Consider the following 23,162-nt stretch of genomic DNA (forward strand, 5'->3'; position numbering starts at 1 on the left):
TCTCGCTCTCTAACACTCTCTCATTCTATCTCTCTCTCTAACACAAATTCAAATTCAAATGCTTTATTGGCATGAAAGTTTACAGAGAACCATATTGCCAAAGCTTACATAGCAAAAAGGTACATTTTCAAACATTCTGTAGGTGTCAATCGATTTGACATTTGTTGGGTACATACAATATTACTTTTAAACAATATTAATTTTAAACAGTCTTTGTACTTCATTTGGTACGTTCAATATTAATTTTAAACAGTCTTAATTTTAAACAGTCCTCAGGTTGTGACATGTTGTTACATATTTGGCCCCAAGGTATGGTCTGTCTCCTTCTCCCAGGACTAATCTCAATTTTGACAGGTCATCCAATTCCTTGAAATCTGGGGTTGTTTGGCTTAGCTTGTTGAATAATATGTTTCTTGATGTGTTGAATTTTTCGCATTTTAGGAGGAAATGCATTTCTGTTTCAACCTCGCCGGCCAGACATTGATCGCATATTCTATTCTCTCTAGGCTGCCAGGATTTCTTGTATCTGCCTTTTTCAATTTCTAGTTGGTGGTCGCTTAGTCTGTACCTGGTGAGGGTCTGTCTCTGTTTTGTGTCTCTGATGGTCGTGAGGTAGTCTGCCAGTTTATATTCTCTTTTTAGGGCCCGGTAACATTCTAATCTGCTTTGGCTTTCGGTTATTTTGTTCCAATGTTCCAGGTAGGTTTCTTTGCATTGTTTAATGATTTGGTTCACTCGGATTGGTGTTTGGACGGCTGTGTTGGTCTGGGGCTGGTCAGAGTCCGGCTGAGTACTTAGTTTCAGTAGCAGCTGACTCAGGGACTCTTTTCTGGGTTTAGCTCTTGGGTCTGAAAGGCTTTGAAATGAAGGGTGTCTGGGAGCTAGATTTGAGGTTATTTAGGAAGTTTAGTGCTCGTTTTTGGATGTTTATTATCAGTGGGTATCTGCCTAGTTCGGCTCTGCATGCATTTGTTGGCGTTTTCTTTGGATGCGAAGGATGCTTCGGCAGAATTCTGCATGTAGGGCTTCTATTGTGTGTTTTTCCCCATTTAGTGTAGCTTTGGTGATTTAGCTCTCTCATTCTCTCTCTCATTCTCTCTCTCTCTCTCTAACACTCTTTCATTTCTTTCTCTCTCTCTCTAACACTCTCTCATTCTCTCTCTCTCTCTAACACTCTCTCATTCTCTCTCTCTCTCTCTAACACTCTCTCATTCTTCTCTCTCTCTCTAACACTCTCTTCATTCTCTCTCTCTCTCTCAAACACTCTCTCATTCTCTCTCTCTCTCTAACACTCACTCATTCTCTCTCTCTCTCTCTAACACTCTCTCATTCTCTCTCTCGCTGTCTAACACTCTCTCATTCTCTCTCTCGTCTCTCTAACACTCTCTCATTCTCTCGCTCTCTCTAACACTCACTCATTCTCTCTCTCTCTCTCTAACACTCTCTCATTCTCTCTCTCGCTCTCTAACACTCTCTCATTCTCTCTCTCTCTCTCTAAGACTCTCTCATTCTCTCTCTCTCTCTCTAACAGCCTCATTCTCCCTCTCTCTCTCTAACATTCTCTCATTCTCTCTCTCTCTCTAACACTCACTCATTCTCCCTCTCTCTCTCTAACACTCTCTCATTCTCTCTCTCTCTCTAACACTCACTCATTCTCTCTCTCTCTCTCTAACACTCTCTCATTCTCTCTCTCTCTCTAACACTCACTCATTCTCTCTCTCTCTCTCTAACACTCTCTCATTCTCCCTCTCTCGCTCTAACACTCTCTCTTTCTCTCTCTCTCTCTCTAACACTCTCTCAATCTCTTTCTCTCGCTCTCTAACACTCTCTCATTCTCTCTCTCTCTCTCTAACACTCTCTCATTCTCTCTCTCTCGCTCTAACACTCTCTCATTCTCTCTCTCTCTCTCTAACACTCTCTCATTCTCTCTCTCATCTCTAAAACTCACTCATTCTCTCTCTCTCTAACACTCTTTCATTCTCCCTCTCTCTCTCTAACACTCTCTCATTCTCTCTCTCTCTCTCTAACACTCTCTCATTCTCTCTCTCTCTCTCTCTAACACTCTCATTCTCCCTCTCTCTCTCCAACACTCTCTCATTCTCTCTCTCTCTCTCTCTAACACTCACTCATTCTCTCTCTCTCTCTCTAACACTCTCTCATTCTCTCTCTCTCTCTCTCTAACACTCACTCATTCTCTCTCTCGCTCTCTAACACTCACTCATCTCTCTCTCTCTCTCTCTAACATCTCTCATCTCTCTCTCTCTCTCTAACACTCTCTCATTCTCTCTCTCTCTCTCTCTCTAACACTCATTCTCTCTCTCTCTCTCTCTAACACTCACTCATCTCTCTCTCTCTCTCTAACACTATTCTAACTCATTCTCTCTCTCTCTCTAACACTCACTCATTCTCTCTCTCTCTCTCTAACACTCACTCATTCTCTCTCTCTCTCTCCAACACTCACTCATTCTCTCTCTCTAACACTCACTCATTCTCTCTCTCTCTCTCTAACACTCACTCATTCTCTCTCTCTCTCTCTAACACTCTCTCATTCTCTCTCTCGCTCTCTAACAGTCTCTCATTCTCTCTCTCTCTCTCTAACACTCTCTCATTCTCTCTCTCTCTCTAACACTCTCTCATTGTCTCTCTCTCTAACACTCACTCATTCTCTCTCTCTCTCTCTAACACTCACTCATTCTCTCTCTCTCTCTTCTAACACTCATTCTCTCTCTCTCTCTCTAACACTCTCTCATTCTCTCTCGCTCTCTAACACTCACTCATTCTCTCTCTCTCTAACACTCACTCATTCTCTCTCTCTCTCTCTAACACTCTCTCATTCACTCTCTCGCTCTCTAACACTCACTCATTCTCTCTCTCTCTCTCTCTTCCCCTCTTTCTCTCCCTTCTCTCTGTTCACACTTTCCTTTCTCCCTCCCTTCTCTCCCTCCTTTCTCCTGCTCAACCTTCCGCTTCTCCTCTCCCTCTCCTCGTTCTTTTGTTTCTCTCCCTCTGTCCTCTCTAACTTTCCCCTTTCTCTCTCCTTTCTCTTCCCTTTCTCCTCTCTCTCCTTTCCCATTCTCTCTCTCCTTTCCCTCTCTCTCTCTCCTTTCCCTCTCTCTCTCTCTTTCCCTCTCTCTCTCCTTTCCCTCTCTCCTCTCCTTTCCCTCTCTCTCTCCTTTCCCTCTCTCTCTCTCCTTTCCCTCTCTCTCTCTCCTTTTCCCCTCTCTCTCTCTCCTTTCCCTTTCTCTCTCCCCTTTCCCTCTCTCTCTCTCTCCTTTCCCTCTCCCTCTCTCCTTTCCCTCTCTCTCTCTCTCCTTTCCCTCTCTCTCTCTCCTTTCCCTCTCTCTCTCTCCTTTCCCTCTCTCTCTCCTTTCCCTCTCTCTCTCCTTTCCCATTCTCTCTCTCCTTTCCCTCTCTCTCTCTCCTTTCCCTCTCTCTCTCTCCTTTCCCTCTCTCTCTCCTTTCCCTCTCTCTCTCCTTTCCCTCTCTCTCTCTCCTTTCCCTCTCTCTCTCTCCTTTCCCTCTCTCTCTCTCCTTTCCTCTCTCTCTCCTCCCTTTCCCATTCTCTCTCTCCTTTCCCTCTCTCTCTCTCCTATCTCTCTCTCTCTCCTTTCCCTCTCTCTCTCTCCTTTCCCTCTCTCTCTCCTTTCCCATTCTCTCTCTCCTTTCCCTCTCTCTCTCTCCTTTCCCTCTCTCTCTCTCCTTTCCCTCTCTCTCTCCTTTCCCTCTCTCTCTCTCCTTTCCCTCTCTCTCTCTCCTTTCCCTCTCTCTCTCTCCTTTCCCTCTCTCTCTCTCCTTTCCCTCTCTCCCCTTTCCCATTCTCTCTCTCCTTTCCCCCTCTCTCTCTCCTTTCCCTCTCTCTCTCCTTTCCCTCTCTCTCTCTCCTTTCCCTTTCTCTCTCTCCTTTCCCTCTCTCTCTCCTTTCCCTCTCTCTCTCCTTTCCCTCTCTCTCTCTCCTTTCCCTCTCTCTCTCTCCTTTCCCTCTCTCTCTCCTTTCTCTCTCTCTCCTTTCCCTCTCTCTCTCTCCTTTCCCTCTCTCCTTTCCCTGTCTCTCTCCTTTCCCTGTCTCTCTCTCCTTTCCCTCTCTCTCTCCTTTCCCTCTCTCTCTCCTTTCTCTCTCTCTCTCTCCTTTCCCTCTCTCTCTCCTTTCCCTCTCTCTCTCTCCTTTCCCTCTCTCTCTCTCCTTTCCCTTTCTCTCTCTCCTTTCCCTCTCGCTCTCTCCTTTCCCATTCTCTCTCTCCTTTCCCTCTCTCTCTCTCCTTTCCCCCTCTCTCTCTCTCCTTTCCCTCTCTCTCTCTCCTTTCCCCCTCTCTCTCCTTTCCCTCTCTCTCTCCTTTCCCTCTCTCTCTCTCCTTTCCCTCTCTGTCTCTCCTTTCCCTTTCTCTCTCTCCTTTCCCTCTCTCTCTCTCCTTTCCCATTCTCTCTCTCGTTTCCCTCTCCCTCTCTCCTTTCTCTCTCTCTCTCTCCTTTCCCTCTCTCTCTCCTTTCCCTCTCTCTCTCTCCTTTCCCTTTTTCTCTCTCCTTTCCCTCTCTCTCTCCTTTCCCCTTTCCCTTTCTCTCTCTCCTTTCCCTCTCTCTCCTTTCCCCCTCTCTCTCTCCTTTCCCTCTCTCTCTCTCCTTTCCCTCTCTCTCTCTCCTTTCCCATTCTCTCTCTCCTTTCCCCCTCTCTCTCTCCTTTCCCTCTCTCTCTCTCCTTTCCCTCTCTCTCTCTCCTTTCCCTCTCTCTCTCTCCTTTCCCTCTCTGTCTCCTTTCCCTCTCTCTCTCTCCTTTCCCTTTCTCTCTCTCCTTTCCCTCTCTCTCTCTCCTTTCCCTCTCTCTCCTTTCCCTCTCTCTCTCTACTTTCCCTCTCTCTCTCCTTTCCCTCTCTCTCTCTCCTTTCCCTCTCTCTCTCCTTTCCCTTTCTCTCTCTCCTTTCCCTCTCTCTCTCTCCTTTCCCTCTCTCTCTCTCCTTTCCCCCTCTCTCTCTCCTTTCCCTCTCTCTCTCTCCTTTCCCTCTCTCCTTTCCCTCTCTCTCTCTCCTTTCCCTTTCTCTCTCTCCTTTCCCTCTCTCTCTCCTCATTCCCTCTCTCTCTCCTTTCCCTCTCTCTCTCTCCTTTCCCTCTCTCTCTCTCCTTTCCCTTTCTCTCTCTCCTTTCCCTCTCTCTCTCCATTCCCTCTCTCTCTCCTTTCCCTCTCTCTCTCTCCTTTCCCTCTCTCTCTCTCCTTTCCCAATTCCAATTCCAATTCCATTTCAAATGCTTTATTGGCATGAAAGTTTACAGAGAACCATATTGCCAAAGCTTACATAGCAAAAAGGTACAGTTTTCCAACATTCTGTAGGTGTCAATCGATTTGACATTTGTTGGGTACATACAATATTACTTTTAAACAATATTAATTTTAAACAGTCTTTCTACTTCATTTGGTACGTTCAATATTAATTTTAAACAGTCTTACTTTTAAGCAGTCCTCAGGTTGTGACATGTTGTTACATATTTGGCCCTCTCTCTCTCTCTCCTTTCCCTCTCTCTCTCTCCTTTCCCTCTCTCTCTCTCTCCTTTCCCTCTCTCTCTCTCCTTTCCCTCTCTCTCTCTCTCCTTTCCCTCTCCCTCTCTCTCTCTCCTTTCCCTCTCTCTCTCTCTCCTTTCTCTCTCTCTCTCTCCTTTCCCTCTCTCTCTCTCTCCTTTCCCGCTCTCTCTCTCCTTTCCCTCTCTCTCTCTCCTTTCCCTCTCTCTCTCTCCTTTCCCTGTCTCTCTCCTTTCCCTCTCTCTCTCGCCTTTCTCTCTCTCTCCTTTCCCTCTCTCTCTCTCCTTTCCCTCTCTCTCTCTCCTTTCCCATTCTCTCTCTCCTTTCTCTCTCTCTCCTTTCCCTCTCTCTCTCTCCTTTCCCTCTCTCTCTCTCCTTTCCCTCTCTCTCTCTCCTTTCCCTCTCTCTCTCCTTTCCCTCTCTCTCCCTCCTTTCCCTCTCTCTCTCTCCTTTCCCTCTCTCTCTCTCCTTTCCCTCTCTTTCTCCTTTCCCTCTCTCTCTCTCCTTTCTCTCTCTCTCTCTCTCTCCTTTCCCTCTCTCTCTCCTTTCCCTCTCCCTCTCTCCTTTCTCTCTCTCTCTCTCTCCTTTCCCTTTCTCTCTCTCCTTTCCCTCTCTCTCTCCTTCTCTCACTCTCTCCTATCCCATTCACTCTCTCCTTTCCCTCTCTCTCTCTCCTTTCCCATTCTCTCTCTCCTTTCTCTCTCTCTCCTTTCCCTCTCTCTCTCCTTTCCCCTCTCTCTCTCCTTTCCCTCTCTCTCTCCTTTCCCTCTCTCTCTCTCCTTTCCCTCTCTCTCTCTCCTTTCCCTCTCTCTCTCTCCTTTCCCTCTCTCTCTCCTTTCCCCCTCTCTCTCTCCTTTCCCTCTCTCTCTCCTTTCCCTCTCTCTCTCCTTTCCCTCTCTCTCTCTCCTTTCCCTCTCTCTCTCCTTTCCCTTTCTCTCTCTCCTTTCCCTCTCTCTCTCTCCTTTCCCTCTCTCTCTTCCTTTCCCTCTCTCTCTCCTTTCCCTCTCTCTCTCTCCTTTCCCATTCTCTCTCTCCTTTCCCTCTCTCTCTCTCCTTTCCCTCTCTCTCTCTCCTTTCCCATTCTCTCTCTCCTTTCCCATTCTCTCTCCTTTCCCTCTCTCTCTCCTTTCCCTCTCTCTCTCTCCTTTCACTTTCTCTCTCTCCTTTCCCTCTCTCTCTCTCCTTTCCCATTCTCTCTCTCCCCCTCTCTCCCTCCTTTCCCTCTCTCTCTCTCCTTTCCCATTCTCTCTCTCCCCCTCTCTCTCTCCTTTCCCTCTCTCTCTCCTTTCCCTCTCTCTCTCCTTTCCCTCTCTCTCTCCTTTCTGTCTCTCTCTCTCCTTTCCCTCTCTCTCTCTCCTTTCCCTCTCTCTCTCTCCTTTCCCTCTCTCTCCTTTCTCTCTCTCTCCTTTCCCTCTCTCTCTCTCCTTTCCCTCTCTCTCTCTCCTTTCCCTGTCTCTCTCCTTTCCCTCTCTCTCTCTCCTTTCCCCCTCTCTCTCTCCTTTCCCATTCTCCCTCTCTCCTTTCCCTCTCTCTCTCCTTTCCCTCTCTCTCTACTTTCCCTTTCTCTCTCTCCTTTCCCTCTCCCTCTCTCCTTTCTCTCTCTCTCTCTCCTTTCCCTTTCTCTCTCTCCTTTCCCTCTCTCTCTCTCTCCTTTCCCTCTCTCTCTCCTTTCCCTCTCTCTCTCTTTTCCCTCTCTCTCTCTCCTTTCCCTCTCTCTCTCCTTTCCCTCTCTCTCTCTCTCTCCTTTCCCTCTCTCTCTCTCCTTTCCCTCTCTCTCTCTCCTTTCCCCCCCTCTCTCTCTCCTTTCCCTTTCTCTCTCTCCTTTCCCCCTCTCTCTCTCTCTCCTTTCCCCCTCTCTCTCTCTCCTTTCCCTCTCTCTCTCTCTCCTTTCCCTCTCTCTCTCTCCTTTCTCTCTCTCTCTCTCTCTCCTTTCCCTCTCTCTCTCTCTCCTTTCCCATTCTCTCTCTCCTTTCCCTTTCTCTCTCTCCTTTCCCTCTCTCTCTCTCCTTTTCCTCTCTCTCTCTCCTTTCCCTCTCTCTCTCTCCTTTCTCTCTCTCTCTCTCCTTTCCCATTCTCTCTCTCCTTTCCCATTCTCTCTCTCCTTTCCCTCTCTCTCTCTCCTTCCCCATTCTCTCTCTCCTTTCCCTCTCTCTCTGTCTCTGTCTCTCTCTCCTTTCCCTCTCTCTCTCTTTTCCCTCTTTCTCTCTCTCTGGGATGGGTCACCCGGCACCACGATGACAGTGAGCTCCTTCAAAACTTCCTACCAGTGACCAGCCTCCCTGGCTGCGCACTCGCGGGCTCTGCCGGCAGTACCCTACACGCAGGCCGTGGGCTTGTTAAATATGCAAGCAATCTCCCCCAGCCGCGCGCGGAAACATTGGGAATAAATCATTCACGGCCAACTCGACTAAACATAGATCAGAATTTTCTCTTCGTCTTAGGCAGTCTCTCGGAACCGAGGATGACTTGCTTCCACATTAAGAATGAGTTGTCAGGTGACTGATGAGTCCAATGCGGGACCTACAGTCTCTGTCACAGGTGGGGCAGACGGTGGTTGAAGGGGCGGGTGGATGGGGTGCTTGGGTTGACGTGCGCTCCTTGCGCTGTTTGCGCTTGGCTTCCGCTTGCTCCCCGGCGAAGAGACTCGAGGTGTTCGGCGCCTTCCCGGATGCTTCTCCTCCACTTTGTGCGGTCTTGGGCCAGGGATTCCCAGGTGTCGGTGGGGATGTTGCACTTTTTCAAGGAGGGTATCCTTGAAGCGTTTCCTCTGCCCACCTGGGGCTCTCTTGCCCTGTCGGAGCTCCGAGTAGAGCGCTTGTTTCGGGAGTCTTGTATCGGGCATGCGGACAATGTGACCCGTCCATCGGAGCTGATCGAGCGTGGTCAGAGCTTCGATGCTGGGGATGTTGGCCTGAGCGAGAACACTGACGTTGGTGCGCCTATCCTGCCAATGGACTGGCAGCATCTTGCGGAGGCGGCGTTGGCAGAGTGGGCTTGTGCTGGGTGACGGTGTGTTCAGAATGGGACTGGCAGGTGCTGGCGGTCCAGGTCCCAAGATGCTGGCCAAGTTCTGCCCGATGGAAGACTCGACATGGAGTTGAGCTCAGCCTTCGCCCATTGGACCCAGCCCCCTTAGCTTTCCCCTGAAGATGCTGACTCCTTGCTTGGTGGGGCGCAAAGCGGTCGGCAAAATACTCCTCCTCTACCTCACTTGATCCTTCAATCTCACTCAATACTGCAGGAACCATCGCAGGCCAGCTCACGGGTGCCCCCCTCCATGCCTCCAATTTAAAATCCTCATAGTTAAATCCCCTCCAAGTCCCCCTCGCCCCCCTCCCTATCTCTGTAACCTCCTCCAGCCCTACAACCCCTCCGAGATCTCGGCGCTCCTCCAATTCCGGCCTCTTGCGCATCCCCCGATTTCCATCGCTCCACCATTGGCGGCCGTGCCTTCAGCCGCCTGGGCCCCGAGCTCTGGAATTCCCTCCCTAAACCTCTCCGCCTCTCTCTCCTCCTTTAAGCCAAAGACACGTCTCACACGTCCACACATTGGGTCGCAACTGGTATCAACTGAGAAACCAGCTGGACGCCGGGTCGCAGAGGTTCCAGCACAGAAGGAGGCCATTTGGCCCGTCACTCCTGTGCGGTGCTAGCTCTTCTACTGGCGTTGTCTGCTTCAGTCTGACTTCAATGAGCTATTTGAAAATAAAAGAAAGAACTCCCGTATCTCCAGCGCCTTTCACCACCTCAGGACGTCCCAAAGCGCTTCACAGCCAATGAAGTACTTTTTTTGAAGTGTGGTCACTGTTGTAATGTAGGAAACGCAGCAACCAATTTGCGCACAGCAAGCTCCCACAAACAGCAATGTGATAATGACCGGATCATCTGTTTTTTAGTGATGTTGATTGAGGGGTAAATATTGGGCCGAGGACACCGGGGAGAACTCCCCCCTGCTCTTCTTCCAATAGTGGCCGTGGGATCTTTTACATCCACCCAAGAGGGGGCAGACGGTCCCTGTGTTCCTGTGTCCCTGTGTTTCTGTGTTCTTATGTTCCTGTGTTCCTATGTTCCTGTGTTTTTATGTTCCTGTGTTCCTATGTTCCTGTGTTTTTATGTTCCTGTGTTCCTATGTTCCTATGTTCCTGTGTTCCTATGTTCCTGTGTTTCTATGTTCCTGTGTTCCTATGTTCCTGTGTTCCTATGTTCCTATGTTCCTATGTCCCTGTGTCTCTATGTTCCTGTGTTCCTATGTTCCTGTGTTTCTATGTTCCTGTGTTTCTATGTTCCTATATTTCTATGTCCCTGTGTCTCTATGTTCCTATGTTCCTATGTTCCTGTGTTCCTATGCCCCTGTGTCTCTATGTTCCTATGTTCCTATATTTCTATGTCCCTGTGTTTCTATTTTCCTATGTTCCTATGTTCCTGTGTTTCTATGTTCCTATGTTCCTGTGTTTCTATGTTCCTATGTTCCTGTGTTTCTATGTTCCTGTGTTCCTATGTCCCTGTGTTCCTATGTTCCTATATTTCTATGTCCCTGTGTTTCTATGTTCCTGTGTTCCTATGTTCCTGTGTTCCTATGTTCCTGTGTTTCTATGTTCCTGTGTTCCTATGTTCCTGTGTTTCTATGTTCCTATATTTCTATGTCCCTGTGTTTCTATGTTCCTATGTTCCTATGTTCCTGTGTTTCTATGTTCCTATGTTCCTGTGTTTCTATGTTCCTGTGTTCCTATGTCCCTGTGTTCCTATGTTCCTATATTTCTATGTCCCTGTGTTTCTATGTTCCTGTGTTCCTATGTTCCTGTGTTCCTATGTTCCTGTGTTTCTATGTTCCTGTGTTCCTATGTTCCTGTGTTTCTATGCTCCTGTGTTCCTGTGTTCCTATGTTCCTATATTTCTATGTCCCTGTGTTTCTATGTTCCTGTGTTCCTATGTTCCTGTGTTCCTGTGTTCCTATGTTCCTGTGTTCCTATGTTCCTATATTTCTATGTCCATGTGTTTCTATGTTCCTGTGTTCCTATGTTCCTGTGTTCCTATGTTCCTATATTTCTATGTCCCTGTGTTTCTGTATTCCTATGTCCCTGTGTTTCTATGTTCCTGTGTTCCTATGTTCCTATATTTCTATGTCCCTGTGTTTCTATGTTCCTGTGTTCCTATGTTCCTATGTCCCTGTGTTTCTATGTTCCTGTGTTCCTATGTTCCTGTGTTCCTGTGTTTCTATGTTCCTGTGTTTCTATGTTCCTGTGTGCCTATGTTCCTGTGTTTCTATGTTCCTGTGTTCCTATGTTCCTATATTTCTATGTCCCTGTGTTTCTATGTTCCTGTGTTCCTATGTTCCTGTGTTTCTATGTTCCTGTGTTTCTATGTTCCTGTGTTTCTATGTTCCTGTGTTCCTATGTTCCTGTGTTCCTATGTTCCTATGTTCCTATATTTCTATGTCCATGTGTTTCTATGTTCCTGTGTTCCTATGTTCCTGTGTTCCTATGTTCCTATATTTCTATGTCCCTGTGTTTCTGTATTCCTATGTCCCTGTGTTTCTATGTTCCTGTGTTCCTATATTTCTATGTCCCTGTGTTTCTATGTTCCTGTGTTCCTATGTTCCTGTGTTCCTATGTTCCTGTGTTTCTATGTTCCTGTGTTTCTATGTTCCTGTGTTCCTATGTTCCTGTGTTTCTATGTTCCTGTGTTCCTATGTTCCTATATTTCTATGTCCCTGTGTTCCTATGTTCCTGTGTTCCTGTGTTCCTATGTTCCTGTGTTTCTATGTTCCTGTATTTCTATGTCCCTGTGTTTCTATGTTCCTGTATCTCCTATATTCCTGTGTTTCTATGTTCCTGTGTTCCTATGTTCCTATATTTCTATGTCCCTGTGTTTCCATGTTCCTGTGTTCCTATGTTCCTGTGTTTCTATGTTCCTGTGTTTCTATGTCCCTGTGTTTCTATGTTCCTGTGTTCCTATGTTCCTGTGTTTCTATGTTCCTGTGTTCCTATGTTCCTATATTTCTATGTCCCTGTGTTTCTATGTTCCTGTGTTCCTATGTTCCTGTGTTTCAATGTTCCTGTGTTCCTATGTTCCTATATTTCTATGTCCCTGTGTTTCTATGTCCCTGTGTTTCTATGTTCCTGTGATCCTATGTTCCTGTGTTTCTATGTTCCTGTGTTCCTGTGTTCCTGTGTTTCTATGTTCCTGTGTTCCTGTGTTCCTATATTTCTATGTCCCTGTGTTTCTATGTTCCTGTGTTCCTAGGTTCCTGTGTTCCTATGTTCCTGTGTTTCTATGTTCCTGTGTTCCTATGTTCCTGTGTTTCTATGTTCATGTGTTCCTATGTTCCTATATTTCTATGTCCCTGTGTCTCTATGTTCCTATGTTCCTGTGTTCCTATGTTCCTGTGTTTCTATGTTCATGTGTTCCTATGTTCCTATGTTCCTATATTTCTATGTCCCCGTGTCTCTATGTTCCTATGTTCCTGTGTTTCTATGTTCCTGTGTTCCTATGTTCCTATGTTTCTATGTTCCTGTGTTCCTATGTTCCTGTGTTCCTATGTTCCTGTGTTCCTATGTTCTTATATTTCTATGTCCCTGTGTTACTATGTTCCTGTGTTTCTATGTTCCTGTGTTCCTATGTTCCTGTGTTCCTATGTTCCTGTGTTTCTATGTTCCTGTGTTCCTATGTTCCTGTGTTTCTATGTTCCTATATTTCTATGTCCCTGTGTTCCTATGTTCCTATATTTCTATGTCCCTGTGTTTCTGTGTTCCTATGTTCCTGTGTTTCTATGTTCCTGTGTTCCTATGTTCCTGTGCTCCTATGTTCCTATATTTCTATGTCCCTGTGTTTCTATGTTCCTGTGTTCCTATGTTCCTGTGTTTCTATGTTCCTGTGTTCCTATGTTCCTATATTTCTATGTCCCTGTGTTTCTGTGTTCCTATATTCCTGTGTTTCTATGTTCCTGTGTTCCTATGTTCCTGTGTTCCTATGTTCCTATATTTCTATGTCCCTGTGTTTCTGTGTTCCTATGTTCCTGTGTTTCTATGTTCCTATGTTCCTGTGTTCCTATATTTCTATGTCCCTGTGTTTCTGTGTTCCTATGTTCCTGTGTCTCCTATGTCTCTATGTTCCTGTGCTCATATTGTTCCCAAAGTTCCTCCACCACTGGGGGTTTTCCTCGCCTCGTGTCTGGCTCTATTGTAGACTCATTGATAGAGATTGATCGCTGCGATTGATCAACGCTCTCCATTATTGTATCAGGCGACTACCAGGATGGCAGAAGGCTCCCTGATGCAGGGTGATCCGGGTCACAGTTCCTCCTCACCCTCCCCGGCGAAGAGCAGCTAACTCAGCACAGATGAATCCCGGCTCGGTAAGAGGTCAAAGGGGAGAGAGGAAATAAATCAACTGCAAGGCTAAGGCATGTGGCCGACACTTTGTCCTCTCGGTCTGAAAGCTGGAAGCTAAAAGGGGTCTCTGTCTGGGGCGCTTAACTCAATTTCGATTGTGCCGAATATATCTAAACACCTAATGAAGAGCAAAGCAAAGCCATAATGCAAAACTGACATTCTGCTGTCACAATTCATTTCAAAAACGTTTGCATGATTTTACATGCCTCTTTTACTTTCCTGTCTGTGGGCAGTTTTTTAATCTCGTTCTCACTCCTGAGGTTTCGCCACCTCCGTGCGTTGGACACTTGCTTCAAGGGGGAAGGGGAAGAAATCTAACGCTCCCCTTCCTTTCCTCCAGCCCTCATTTTGATTGATGTTTTTTTTGGTAGGGGGGGTGGGATTGGACCGCGTCCCGGGAGGCTTCATCACGCGCCCACCTGCCTCCACACGCCCCTTTCCCCCCCCACCACTCTCTCCGCCCCCGCCAATGGCCGCCCAACACGTCAACCCTTGAGGCAATCGGTCCCGCAATGGTGGCCGCAGTTCTCCGCGCCCCAGGAACCGCTCCACGGCGGTACTGCGGCGCACGTGCATCCTGGGCCTGCCGGAGATAAACAGAAGATAATCCACCCCATAACTGTTTTCTTTCTCCCGAGAAGGCGCGCATCCCGGTCCGGCAACGCCTAGATTTTAAAATTCTCATCCTTGTGTTTCAAATCCCCTCCCTAACTCTCCGTAACTCTGTAACCTCCTCCAGCCCCACAACCCTCCGAGATCTCAGCGCTCCTCCAATTCTGGCCTCTTGCGCATCCCCCGATTTCCATCGCTCCACCATTGGCGGCCGTGCCTTCAGCCGCCTGGGCCCCGAGCTCTGGAATTCCCTCCCTAAACCTCTCCGCCTCTCTCTCCTCCTTTAAGACGCTCCTTAAAACCGACCTCTTTGACCCAGCTTTTGGTCACCTGTCCTAATATCTCCTTATGTGGCTCGGTGTCGAATTATGTTTCATAATCGCTCCTGTGAAGCGCCTTGGGACGTTTTAAAGAAAGACTCTCTTTTCTCCAGTGCCTTTCACCACCTCAGGACGTCCCAAAGCGCTTTACAGCCAATGAAGTACTTTTTGAAGTGTGGTCACTGTTGTAATGTAGGAAACGCGGCAGCCAATTTGCGCACAGCAAGCTCCCACAAACAGCAATGTGATAATGACCGGATCATCTGTTTTTAGTGATGTTGGTTGAGGGATAAATATTGGCCCCAGGACACCGGGGAGAACTCCCCCTGCTCTTCTTCCAATAGTGGCCGTGGGATCTTTTACATCCACCCGAGAGAGCAGACGGAGCCTCGGTTTAACGTCTCATCCGAAAGACGGCCCCTCCGACAGTGCGGCGCTCCCTCGGTACCGCCCCTCCGACAGTGCGGCGCTCCCTCAGTACCGCCCCGCCGACAGTGCAGCGCTCCCTCAGTACCGCCCCTCCGACAGTGCGGTGCTCCCTCAGTACTGCCCCTCCAACAGTGCGGCGCTCCCTCAGTACTGCCCCTCCAACAGTGCGACGCTCCCTCAGTACTGCCCCTCCGACAGTGCGGCGCTCCCTCAGTACTGCTGTCTGACAGTGCGGCGCTCCCTCAGTACTGTCCCTCCGACAGTGCTGCACTCCCTCAGTACTGCCCCTCCGACAGTGCGGCGCTCCCTCAGTACTGCCCCCCCGACAGTGCGGCGCTCCCTCAGTACTGTCCCTCCGACAGTGCTGCACTCCCTCAGTACTGCCCCTCCGACAGTGCGGCGCTCCCTCAGTACCGCCCCTCCGACAGTGCGGCGCTCCCTCAGTACTGTCCCTCCGACAGTGCTGCACTCCCTCAGTACTGCTCCTCCGACAGTGCGGCGCTCCCTCAGTACCGCTCCTCCGACAGTGCGGCGCTCCCTCAGTACTACCCCTCCGACAGTGCGGCGCTCCCTCAGTGCTGCCCCTCCGACAGTGCGGCTCTCCCTCAGTACTGCCCCTCCGACAGTGCGGCGCTCCCTCAGTACCGCCCCTCCGACAGTGCGGCGCTCGCTCAGTACCGCCCCTCTGACAGTGCGGCGCTCCCTCAGTACTGCCCCTCCGACAGTGCGGAGCTCCCTCAGTACTGCCCCTCCGACAGTGCGGAGCTCCCTCAGTACTGCCCCTCCGACAGTGCGGCGCTCCCTCAGTACTGCCCCTCCGACAGTGCGGTGCTCCCTCAGTACTGCCCCTCCAACAGTGCGGCGCTCCCTCAGTACTGCCCCTCCGACAGTGCGGCGCTCCCTCAGTACTGCCCCTCCGACAGTGCGGCGCTCCCTCAGTACTGCCCCTCCGACAGTGCGGCGGAGCTGGGGAGTGCGTGCCCGAATTATTGTGCTCAAGTCTCTGGGGTGGGGTTTCGAACTCACGACCTTCTGAGAGGCGAGAGAGGGAGCCGCCCACTGTGCCACGACTGACAAGGAAAGGGTGTGGGTGGGGGGTGAAATGACGGTTGGGGGGGGTGGTGGTTAGTGAACGAGCAGCCCGGCGTGGTAGCGAGACCCACAGATGTTGAAATGTCCCAGTTCACTCTCTGTGCCGAGCCAGTGGATCTCTACTGCGGCAACTGTAGAGGGCGCTACAGTTTGCGCCAACGCCCCGGGCGTCAGTCCAGCCCACCCCGCCCGCGCCAACGGCGGAGGGCACGAGAGTGGGTCTTGCAGCTCGGCAGCGGAATGAGCGCGCACAGGAAGAAAAATGGCCGCCTCTTCTGAGGTAACCGTGGGCGTCTGTTGCCAGGGCGACCCATCCCCCGCCACTCCCCCCCCCCCCCCCCCACAACTCTGCGCCAAGCGCCTCCAGGGTACCAAGGGTTACGACTCGGCACCATTCCCACCCCCCACCGCCGTCAGGGAGGCAGGGCCAGAGGCCAACAAGGGTCGAGGGTCAAAGGCGCTGCTAAGCGACAGAGGGCACCTTGGCCTGTGGGCGCCAGACAGGACGGCTTTTAATAGGCAAAGGCCCGTCCTTTGATGGCCGCTGTCTGCGCCACAGGAAGTGCAGCCAGTCAGCTGGGAAGAAATTGGCCTATTTTATTCATAAAACAAACAAACACATGAATCTTTCACGCATCATTGAGTTAAATCAACTGGCTGTTAAAGAAACACTACCTTTTATTTGTCCTTCTCGGGGGACTTGAATGAACCTGAATTGTGTCAAACTGATCGCATCCCCAACTATCCTAACTCTCACCGAGCCCCGTCCACCCATCGCCACACCCCTGTTGTGCTCGCTGGCCTACATTGGCTCCCGGTTAAGCAAGGCCTCGATTTTAAAATTCTCCTCCTTTCTGTTCACACCCCCTCCGTGGCCCTCCTCGCCCCCCTCTCCCTATCTCTGTAACCTTCTCCAGCCCCCGCCACCCTTCGAGATCTCGGCGCTCCTCCAATTCCGGTCTCTCGAGCATCCCCCCCCCGATTTCCATCGCTCCACCATTGGCGGCCGTGCCTTCAGCCGCCTGGGCCCCGAGCTCTGGAATTCCCTCCCGAAACCTCTCCGCCTCTCTCTCCTCCTTTAAGACGCTCCTTAAAACTGACCTCTTTGACCAAGTTTATGGTCACCTGTCCCTAACATCTCCTTACGTGGCTCGGTGTTAAATTTTTCTCTGATTTACGTTCCTGTGAAGCGCCTTGGGACGTTTACACGATGATAAAGGCGCTGTGTAAATGCGAATTCATGTTGACCACTGGCCAAAGATCGGCTGAACATTGGGGCAGGTCAGACGGGTAATGAATGGCGCAGGACTGATGATGGCTCACGCAGTTGATCGGCACTGTACTCAGCCGGGCTTGTCTCCAGCGCGGCCCGCTGTGAAACTCGGATAGAATTCCCCGGCGATTCGTCGGAAAATTGGGCTTCAGTCAAGCAGAAAAGAACAAAGGAGGGAAAATGGAAACTATTCTCGTCTCTGTCATACGAGTGAAGTGACATTTATTGATTCCTCCACAGATTCAGTCGCACGCTGCCTGCCGTGAGGGACAGTCCTGCCAGTGGCTCAGGAACGCTGTAATCTCTCGCTCCTGACTGTCGACCCGTGAACGCCATGGGGGAACAATAGGCTGCAATCCACCAGTACTGTACCCCAGTGTTACACAGTGACAGGCCTGTACCCACCAGTACTGTACCCCATGTATATACAGTGACAGACCTGTACCCACCAGTACTGTACCCCATGTTTATACAGTGACAGACCTGTACCCACCAGTACTGTACCCCATTGTTATACAGTGACAGACCTGTGCCAACCGGTACTGTACCCCAGTGTTACACAGTGACAGACCTGTATCCACCAGTACTGTAACCCAGTGTTGTACAGTGACAAATCTGTACCCACCAGTACTGTACCCCAGTGTTATACAGCGACAGACCTGTACCCACCAGTGTTGTACCCCAGTGTTATACAGTGACAGACCTGTACCCACCAGTACTGTACCACAGTGTTATACAGAGACAGACCTGTATCCACCAGTACTGTACCCCAGTGTTATACAGTGACAGACCTGTACCCACCAGTACTGTACCCCAGTGTTATACAGTGACAGGCCTGTACCCACCAGTATTGTACCCCAGTGTTATACAGTGACAGACCTGTATCCACCAGTATGGTACCCCAGTGTTATACAGTGACAGATCTGTACGCACCAGTACTTTACCCCAGTGTTATACAGTGACAGACCTGTACCCACCAGTACTGTACCCCAGTGTTATACAGTGACAGACCTGTACCCACCAGTACTGTACCCCAGTGTTATACAATGACAGACCTGTACCCACCAGTACTGTACCCCAGTGTTATACAGTGACAGACCTGTACCCACCAGTACTGTGCCCCAGTTTTATACAGTGACAGACCTGTACCCACCAGTATTGTACCCCAGTGTTATACAGTGACAGACCTGTACCCACCAGTACTGTACCCCAGTGTTATACAGTGACAGGCCTGTACCCACCAGTATTGTACCCCAGTGTTATACAGTGACAGACCTGTATCCACCAGTATGGTACCCCAGTGTTATACAGTGATAGACCTGTACCCACCAGTACTGTACCCCAGTGTTATACAGTGACATAACTGTACCCACCAGTACTGTACCCCAGTGTTATACAGTGACAGACCTGTACCCACCAGTACTGTACCCCAGTGTTATACAGTGACAGACCTGTACCCACCAGTACTGTACCCCAGTGTTATACAGTGACAGACCTGTACCCACCAGTACTGTACCCCAGTGTTTTACAGAGACAGACTTTTACCCACCAGTACTGTACCCCAGTGTTATACAGCAACAGACCTGTACCCACCAGTACTGTACCCCAGTGTTATACAGTGACAGACCTGTACCCACCAGTACTGTGCCCCAGTTTTATACAGTGACAGACCTGTACCCACCAGTACTGTACCCCAGTGTTATACAGTGACAGATCTGTACGCACCAGTACTTTACCCCAGTGTTATACAGTGACAGACCTGTACCCACCAGTACTGTACCCCAGTGTTATACAGTGACAGACCTGTACCCACCAGTACTGTACCCCAGTGTTATACAATGACAGACCTGTACCCACCAGTACTGTACCCCAGTGTTATACAGTGACAGACCTGTACCCACCAGTACTGTGCCCCAGTTTTATACAGTGACAGACCTGTACCCACCAGTATTGTACCCCAGTGTTATACAGTGACAGACCTGTACCGACCAGTACTGTACCCCAGTGTTATACAGTGACAGACCTGTACCCACCAGTACTTTACCCCAGTGTTATACAGTGACAGACCTGTACCGACCAGTACTGTACCCCAGTGTTATACAGTGACAGACCTGTACCCACCAGTACTGTACCCCAGTGTTATACAGTGACAGACCTGTACCCACCAGTACTTTACCCCAGTGTTATACAGTGACAGACCTGTACCCACCAGTATTGTACCCCAATGTTATACAGTGACAGACCTGTACCCACCAGTACTGTATCCCAGTGTTATACAGTCACTGACCTGTACCCACCAGTACTGTACCCCAGTGTTATACAGTGACAGACCTGTACCCACCAGTACTGTACCCCAGTGTTATACAGTCACTGACCTGTACCCACCAGTACTTTACCCCAGTGTTATACAGTGACAGACCTGTACCCACCAGTAATGTACCACAGTGTTATACAGCAACAGACCTGAACCCACCAGTACTTTACCCGTGTTATACAGTCACTGACCTGTACACACCAGTACGGTCTTCTCTTCTTCTTAGGCAGTCCCTCGGAACCGAGGATGACTTGCTTCCACATTAAACATGAGTTCTCAGGTGACTGATGAGTCCAATGCGGGACCTACAGTCTCTGTCACAGGTGGGGCAGACTGTGGTTGAAGGGGCGGGTGGGTGTGTGGTGCTTGGGTTGATGTGCGCTCCTTGCGCGCCTTGCGCTGGGCTTCCTCTTGCTCCCGGCGAAGAGACTCGAGGTGTTCGGCGCCTTCCCGGATGCTTCTCCTCCACTTTGTGCGGTCTTGGGCCAGGGATTCCCAGGTGTCGGTGGGGATGTTACACTTTTTCCAAGGAGGCTTTGAGGGTGTCCTTGAAGCGTTTCCTCTGCCCACCTGGGGCCCTCTTGCCGTGCCGGAGCTCCGAGTAGAGCGCTTGTTTTGGGTGTCTCGTATCGGGCATGCGGACAATGTGACCCGTCCATCGGAGCTGATCGAGCGTGGTCAAAGCTTCGATGCTGGGGATGTTGGCCTGAGCAAGAACACTGACGTTGGTGCGCCTATCCTACCAATGGATTTGCAGGATCTTGCGGAGGCAGCGTTGGTGGTACCTCTCCAGTGCTTTGAGGTGCCTGCTGTACATGGTCCATGTCTCTGAGGCATACAGCAGGGCGGGTATCACTGCTGCTCTGTAGACCATGAGCTTTGTGCCGCGTTTGAGGTCCTGGTCTTCAAACACTCTCTTCCTCAGGCGACCGAAGGCTGCACTGGCACACTGCAGGACTTCGTCGTCGACGTCTGCCCTTGTTGACAGAAGGCTCCCAAGTTATGGAAAGTGGTCTACGTTGTCCAAGGCCTTGTCATGAATTTTGATCGGGGGGCAATACTGTGTGGCGGGGCAGGTTGGAGGAGAACCTTTGTCTTATGGATGTTTAGTGTGAGGTCCATGCTCTCGTACGCTTTGGTGAAGGTGTTGACGATGCTTTGGAGTTCGACATCCGAGTGTGCGCAGAAGCAAGCGTCGTCTGCATTCTGTAATTCGACGACAGAATATGGGACCTCCTTGGGTCTGGACAGGAGGCGACAGAGGTTGCACAGTTTGTTCTGTAAATTAGCTCCACACCAGCGGGGAGCTTACTGAGGGTGAGATGGAGCATTGCAGCAAGGAAGACCGAAAAGAGCGTTGGTGCGATGACACAGCCTTGCTTGACCCCGGTCTGTACGTGAGCTGCGGCTGTGGTGGATCCGTTGGTCAGGATCACGGCTTGCATGTTGTCGTGAAGCAGGCGGAGGATGGTGACAAACTTTTGCAAGGCAGCCGAATTTGAGGAGGACACTCCATAATCCCTCACGGTTAACAGTGTTGAAGTCCTTTGTGAGGTCAAAGAAGGCCACGTACAGCGGTTGGTGCTGTTCCCTGCATTTCTCTTGTCATTGACGTGCGGTGAAGATCAAGTCCATTGTGCTCCTTAGTGGGCGGAATCCAAATTGCGATTCTGGGAGGAGCTCTTCAGCCACTGGGAGAAGGCGATTGAGGAGGATTCGTGCGATGACTTTCCCTGTGGCAGACAGCAGGGAAACTCATCTGTAAATAACGCAATCAGCGTACAAGTACTGTACACATTGTTATACAGTGACAGACCTGTACCCACCAATACTGTACCAGTGTTATATAGTGACAGACCTGTACCCACCAGTACTGTACACCAGTGTAATACAGCGACAGACCTGTACCCACCAGTACTGTGCCCCAGTGTTATACAATGACAGACCTGTACCCACCAGTAATGTACCCCAGTGATATACCGTGACTGATCTGTACGCACCAGTACTGTACCCGTGGTATACAGTGACAGGCCTGTACCCACCAGTACTGTACCCCAGTGATATACAGTGACACACCTGTACCCACAAGTACTGTATCCCATTGATATGCAGTGACAGACCTGTACCCACCAGCAATGTACCCCAGTGTTATACAGTGACAGACCTGTACCCACCAGTACTGGACCACAGTGTTATACAGCGACAGACCTGTACCCACGAGTACTGTACCCCAGTGTTATACAGTGACAGACCTGTACCCACCAGTACTGGACCACAGTGTTATACAGCGACAGACCTGTACCCACCAGTACTGTACCCCAGTGTTATACAGTGACAGACCTGTACCCACCTGTACTGGACCACAGTGTTATACAGCGACAGACCTGTACCCACGAGTACTGTACCCCAGTGTTATACAGTGACAGACCTGCACCCACCAGTAATGTAATCCAGTATTATACAGTGACAGACCTGCACCCACCAGTAATGTACCCCAGGATTATACATTGACAGACCTGTACCCACAGTACTGTACCCCACTGTAATACGGTGACAGACCTGCACCCACCAGTACTGTGCGCGTGTTATACAGTGACAGACGTGTACCCACCAGTACTGTACCACAGTTTTATACAGTAACAGACCTGTACCAACCAGTACTGTACCCCAGTGATATACAGTGACAGACATGTATCCTTCAGTATTGTACCCCAGTGTTACAGGGACAGACGTGTACACTCCAGTACTGTACCCCAGTGTTATACAGTGACAGACCTGTACCCATCAGTGCTGTACCCCAGTTTTATACAGTGACAGACCTGTACACATCATACTGTACCCCAGTATTATACAGTGACAGACCTGTACCCACCAGGACTGTACCCCAGTGTCATACAGTGACAGACCTGCACCCACCAGTACTGTCCCCCAGTTTTATACAGTGACAGACCTGCACCCACCACTACTGTGACCCAGTGTTATACAGTGACTGACATGTACCCACCAGCACTGTACCCCAGCGTTATACAGAGACAGACCATTACCCACCAGTACTGTACCCCAGTGTTGTACCGTGACAGACCTGTACCCACCAGTACTGTACCCCAGTGTTATACAGTGACAGACCTGTACCCACCAGTACTGTCCCCCAGTTTTATACAGTGACAGACCTGCACCCACCACTACTGTGCCCCAGTGTTATACAGAGACAGACCAGTACCCACCAGCACTGTACCCCAGTGTTGTACCATGACAGACCTGTACCCACTAGTACTGTACCCGTGTTATACAGTGACAGACCTGTACCCACCAGTATTGTACGCCAGTGTTATACAGTGACAGACCTGTACCCATCAGTACTGTACCCCAGTGTTATACAGTGACAGACCTGTACCCACCAGCACTGTACTCCAGTGTAATACAGTGACAGACCTGTACCCACCAGTACTGTACCCCAGTGTTACAGTGACAGAGCTGTACCCACCAGTACTGTACGCCAGTGTTATACAGTGACAACCTGTATCCACCAGTACTGTACCTCAGTGTTAAATAGTGAGAGACCTGCTCCCACCAGTACTGTACCCCAGTGTTATGCAGTGACAGACCTGTACCCACCAGTACTGTACCCCGCTGTTTTACAGTGAGAGACCTGTAACCACCAGTACTGTACCCCAGTGTTATGCAGTAACAGACCTGTACCCACCAGTACCGTATCCCGCTGTTGTACAGTGAGAGATCTGTACCAACCAGTACTGTACCCCAGTGTTATACAGTGACAGATCTGTCCCCGCCAACACGGTACCCCAGTGTTATACAGTGACAGGCCTGTACTCAGCTGTACTGTACCCCAGTGTTATGCAGTGACAGACCTGTACCCCCCAGAACTGTACCCCAGTGTTTTACAGTGACAGACCTGTACCCACCAGTACTGTAACCCAGTGTTTTACAGTGACAGACCTGTACCCACCAGTACTGTTCCCCAGTGTAATACAGTGACAGACCTGTACCCACCAGTACTGTAACCCAGTGTTATGCAGTGACAGACCTGTACCCACCAGTACTGTGCCCCGCAGTTATACAGTGACAGACCTGTAACCACTAGTACTGTACCCCAGTGTTATAGAGTGACAGACCTATACCCACCAGTACTGTACCCGAGTTACACAGTGACAGACATGTACCCACCAGTACTGTAACCCAGTGTTATACAGTGACAGACCTGTACCCA

The sequence above is a fragment of the Somniosus microcephalus genome, unplaced genomic scaffold, assembly GCF_052327205.1.
Source record: "Somniosus microcephalus isolate GS21.2 unplaced genomic scaffold, FLI_Smic_1.0 unresolved_chr7, whole genome shotgun sequence".
In the NCBI taxonomy this organism is placed as follows: Eukaryota; Metazoa; Chordata; class Chondrichthyes; order Squaliformes; family Somniosidae; genus Somniosus; species Somniosus microcephalus.